The 5,470-nt window shown below is 29.3% G+C and overlaps 1 long non-coding RNA gene across 1 annotated transcript in view; it reads right to left on the bottom strand.

The window, feature by feature from the left end:
- The window catches only part of LOC117111075, an 11,835-nt gene that overhangs the window by 1,649 nt on the left and 4,716 nt on the right, over nucleotides 1-5,470 (bottom strand). Inside the window, exons 3-4 of the long non-coding RNA XR_004445806.1 lie at nucleotides 4,347-4,589; nucleotides 633-746 (exon numbers count right to left, since the gene is read on the bottom strand). This is a non-coding gene — a long non-coding RNA (uncharacterized LOC117111075). The remainder of the gene's footprint in view (nucleotides 1-632; nucleotides 747-4,346; nucleotides 4,590-5,470) is intronic.

Raw genomic sequence — 5,470 nt, 5'->3', positions numbered from 1 at the left:
CATCCGCTGGATAAAACTTGATTATAATACAACCCGAGGCAACGCTTGTCAATGTGCCCACCTATATGGAGAGTTTACCATAGACTTTCCTGTAGGTGCTTTATACATGGCATAATCACTGTAAGTGAAATACACAAAATTGGTACATAACTCTCAGTATCATCAAACATTGTAAATGTTAGATAGATACTGAGTGTTATGTATCGATTGTGTGTATTTCACTTATGGTGATTTTGCATGAATGGACAATGATAGGACTTAAACTGGTTAATGATGGGTGGGATTGTCTATTAAATATAATTACATGTTCTTTCAAGGACAATGGAACATTGTATAATTTAACGTCTCAATAAAAAAAGACTGCAGCTTTTTTTTTTTAAACATTTTCTATTAAGCTCTCAACCACTGCTTATCATCATGCTGCTCTTCAAACATTTATTATAAGCTTATTTTAAAATTAGGCCTACCATTTCTTATGTTTTAACAATATGTTTCAATTTGAAACATAGTTTTGTCGTGGTCTTGACTCTCTAACGTCACTATTAGTCTTATGAAGATATGAATGGCTACCTAGTTCGAAGCAAGAAATCAAGTTGTTTTTACCAAGTACTGCATGAAAACATGCCACTTACCAGAATCTGGTATTTCTTCAGTTGTTATCCATTTTTGAAATTATTATTTCATGAAGTGAAAACACTGCTTTTTAACACGTCACTCATGTCAATCTGCCTGCTTACCAACATACTCTATAAAATAAACAAGATTAACAAATTTTAAAAAATAGAAAACTACAAATTTACAAACGACACAACATATTACAGGGAAAGATTCGGCCCGGGGATGGGAGGGAGGGGCGATCAAAAAATGAAAATTATGCTAAACTATTGAAAATCCCAGAATGCGGAACTAAACCCTATTCAATTGTAAAATTAAAGGTCACAGTATTTTAAGCCAACTTAATGAAACTAATATGTTGTCATGTAGGATTGATGAAATTGTTTTGTGATTTGTGATGTATCACAAGTTAAATATTTTAACCATTAAGATGAAACCATATCAGTAGACAAAAAAGACAAAAAAAAATAAAAAGATTTTAATTGTGATCATAAAGACATAGACACTTAAACTTGTTTACTTAATAACCAATCATGACAAGGCATTTACATGTTGGGTTAGCACATGTTTAAATAGAGTAAAGAAAATAAAGTAGAAATCTCTTTTGGGACACAACTTCAGAGGACACCCTTTTAAGGGGACACTTTTCTGTGAAATAAAGGGAAAATACAGCTTTTAACATTATGGCCAGCCCCGATTTCAAATTATGAAATGTGTAGGCTGCCGTCACCGTGACCTCTGACAATTAGTGCCTTCAAATTTTAAAAAACATAATGCAATAATGACATACTGATTATTATTGTATATTTTCAGTATATATTACAGCCGCTCAGAGTTTCTTTCCTATTCTTCCTTCTTCCTTTATATTTTAAGTTATTTTATCCATAATTACAACAAATTACTAATACACATACATTTATTAAGTTTTTAAATATAATATATATAATAATATATGTTTATTTGTTCTAAAATTAACATAATTCAATCTTTGATCAATTTAAAGTCGGAGATATGTCCTGGTCTCGACTACCTTAGAGTCACTCTCAGATAGGCTTGTCTTCATTTAACTTCTATGAATGGATACCTTGTTCAAAGCAAGAAATCAAGTTGTGTTTATTTATTGGTGGGAAATTTTCCCTATAGAAATGATGAGGTACAATCTAAATTCAATGCAATGCAATGTTGTTTTTCGTTCTTTTCTTTTAATTTCGTCTTCGTATGACCATAGAGTGGTATGGCATACCGTATGGATGACGAGGATAGCATGATTGTTTATATAATAATTATTTAATTAATTAATTAATAAATAATATGAATCTGAGGAAAGATTTTAATTAGAAATTTAGCAGCGCAACCAGTAATGCTAGGTCTAGGTCTGCAAATGTTCATTTCGGGTTTGGTCATGTACATTGACCCCCCCATCTCATATATCAATACCCCTATCCCCATCTTCTCTATTATTATATTATATTATATTATTATTTCATCAAGTGTAGTAGTTTTAGTGAAATATATCCTAGGTCCGTAGGTCACCTTAGTTAGAAATAAGCATATGTAGGCCTAGCTAGGCTTACTTGCCCTCTCTCGGGGGAGGGGGCGTGTGATAGAGGCCGTTCTCCAAATTATGACCTCAATGACCTTTGTGACCTTGGGCATAAAAAAATCGTCATAAATACAAAGCATAATTTTTTTTTCTGCAGAAAACAACATATTCCACATAATGCGTAACATTTATGAGCATAGGAATTTTTTTAGTGTGGCAGTGTACAGTAGGCTTACATCGCAGATGTACAGTATCTGGTAAAGTAGGCCTATCAACAATACTCTGTGCAGTGGAATTCGTATTTGAATAAAATATCTCAGATAAGCAATGACACATTTAATATCAAAATATTGTTTGATTTCTAGAGCAATATTATATAACTTAATAATGATCTAATATGGATTTTTGATATATAAATATGTTCAGATTAAAATAAGAAAATTTAGTTATTAAGGCTATTTATAATTTTGTCTTTTTGTATTGTTTATAATATAATGAATACTAATATTTGTTTTAATATTCATGTTATTTCAATATGTAGCCTTTATTTCTGAATAACATTTCTATTAATAAGCATTGAGGGTCGGTTGACTAAAAAAAAATGATACTTAATATTAATTTTTTAATTAGTCACATTGAATTGTAATGAAGTTTGTGGTTTATGAAAATGAAAAAAATACAATTAATTTTTCAATATAAGTTTATAATAATTAACATAATTATATCTGTTCACAACAGTTTAATAATACAGAATAAGGATGGATAATGAATTATTGCAGTAAATTAATGGTTTTCGATTTGATGTTTGACATACCTTAATAATAACAATAATATTAATAATAATAGTAGGCTTGATATGAATAATAATAATAATAATAATAATTTACTAGAGTATGACCTAGATAATTTATTGTGTAAAAGATTTATTGTGTTGTGGTTATTATTTTTTACTAAATAAAAAAATGTTTACTGATAACTATGAAGTTTAAAAAAATAATAGGCCTACATTTGATCACATAATTTGCAAAAAAAAAATGAAGAGAATATTACATTATTTAATAATATAAATTAAAGATTTAATTTGTATTCTTTGTTTTGCATAATTAAGCCCATGTTATGAAACAAATGTATTTTTGTTAAACGAAATTGGTTTTGAATTGTTTTATTTTTTAATTTATTAATTTGTATATGATATGGTCCTACTAATTTTATATAACAGCTTATGTAACAAGGTAAATACTTCCCAGGCCCCCTTTACGGGTTCGTTGAACGCCGGTGTAGAGGGTTGTTAGAGCGCAAAAAAAACACTCTGTATGCATAGTCTTCAACACATCTAAGCTAAAGAGACAAAAAATAGGTTGAAGAAAAAGTTAAAAAATAATTATAGGTCTTACGTCCTAACAAAGGTATGTTGAACGTAATAACAACATAATTATTTCTTAGGGTAGCTTTGCAAATTAACTCTAAAAAATTATAAACAGTTACATGCGAAAGAGTTTTGTTTACTTTTACGATTTTTATATATTGGTGCGAGGGTGCTGTATATTTACAATTCAACAGCATTTGTGCAGAAAATAAAGTCATTCAAAGTTATATAATTACTAGGATTCTATATGGTATCTCAGTGAATACAGCATCTATAAAGCCTATTCCAATAAATATATCAACGTATACTTGAAAATTTTATTATTAAATTAGTTTATTTCTATAAAATCAAATACATATTTTCAAGAAATTTTGTTGCTTTGGACTATCCTAAAGAACTTCATGAAGTAGCTGCTGTCTTATTGTAATAAAAAGCGTGTTTTAAACACTTAATGTCGCGATTATGTATGTAATGAAACAGCCGTGAGACCTATCCTTTCCCCTAGGCCTATAGCCTACCTACCCCGGCTAGCCAAGGCCTATGCTGTATTAAAAGGTTGAAGATTCACTAAGTTTGAAGAACAATTGTTTCTCTAAATTCAGCCTTGACAAACATTTTTTCTTTTGAAATAGTGTAAAATAACATCTAGGCCATAAAGAACAATTAAGTATTCAAAAACGTTGATCTTGAAATGATAAGGTACAATCTAAATTTTGTAGTGCACTTAGCAACATTCGTTAATGGCGCTAAGCAAACTAAACAAAATAAAATTAAACTCAAACAATCAGCAAACCATTAAAAACATCTGGATTCTGGACTTACTTTTAAAACATTGGTCCAATTGTGGATTTAGCAGCAAGCAGTAGGAGATTACATTATGTGAGATTTGCTGAGGTGAAACCCATACATATGCTATCTAGAAGTTGCTTTTGCTGTGGTGTCATTTCAGCAGTTTCCTGATTTTTGCAGTTTCAACTGTCTGATAATGAATATTCATTACCATTACATCATTGTAGTGAGACCATGGTCCAGTGAATTATGCAAATGAGTCAACTAGCAAAGAGCCTGTAATAAAAAAAAAATGATATTATTATATTGTAATTATAACCAACAAATATTAAGACTTATATTAATAAAAATGGTGTAAAAGTACATGTGTATTATTAATTTAAATATATTAATTCTTAAATTATATTATTTCATTGGGTTTGTATTTATATTATATTCAACACCAACATCAGTTGGATAAAACTTGACTATAAGACATCCCAATGTAATTCTTTTCAGCCTTCTCGTACAGCATTCTGGTAGCATGGCTACTTCCATGCTATCAGATTGAAGTTTTGTGATACTGGTTTTTTTTTTTTTTTTTTCATAATTGTTTTCTTATTCTTTAAACTGTGATATTTCTTGTGAGTTATTTTTCTACTTAAAATGTTTACGTTATGTAAAATTTTAATGTAATTCAGTATGCTAATGAAGATGTTTTAATAAAAAATGAAGAAAAATTAAGATAAGAACTATGCATATAACTTAATTTTTAATTGAAGATTGGTGGATGATTTCAAAAGCATTATTTTATTGCCCTGTATGGGTAGAGAATGGAAAAATTAAATAATATTTTAAACATAATAACTTTATATAAATTGAACACCAACACTAGTTTGATAAAACCTGACTATAATATATCCCATGGCAATGCTTGTTAATGCGCAGACCTTTCATTTTGCAATGTTACACATTGTAACATTGCAAACGCAATACAGGGTTAAGATAGTATAATACACACTCCAAGCACGCTATCGTGTCGGGATTCAATATTTCGAAATTAATTATGTCATCATCAGGAATGAAAAATTATCCATATTTGTAAGCTTATATGCACAAGTACCAAAAGTGATTGACCAATAAAAACATTACCCCTAGTAGGTGACATAGTTATGAAT

The sequence above is a fragment of the Anneissia japonica genome, unplaced genomic scaffold (genome assembly GCF_011630105.1).
Source record: "Anneissia japonica isolate Jap-2015-1 unplaced genomic scaffold, ASM1163010v1 scaffold18742_len73605_cov171, whole genome shotgun sequence".
NCBI classification, from domain to species: domain Eukaryota; kingdom Metazoa; phylum Echinodermata; class Crinoidea; order Comatulida; family Comatulidae; genus Anneissia; species Anneissia japonica.
The sequence above is the reverse complement of the archived record's forward strand: the minus strand, read 5'-3'. Positions and strand labels throughout refer to the sequence as shown.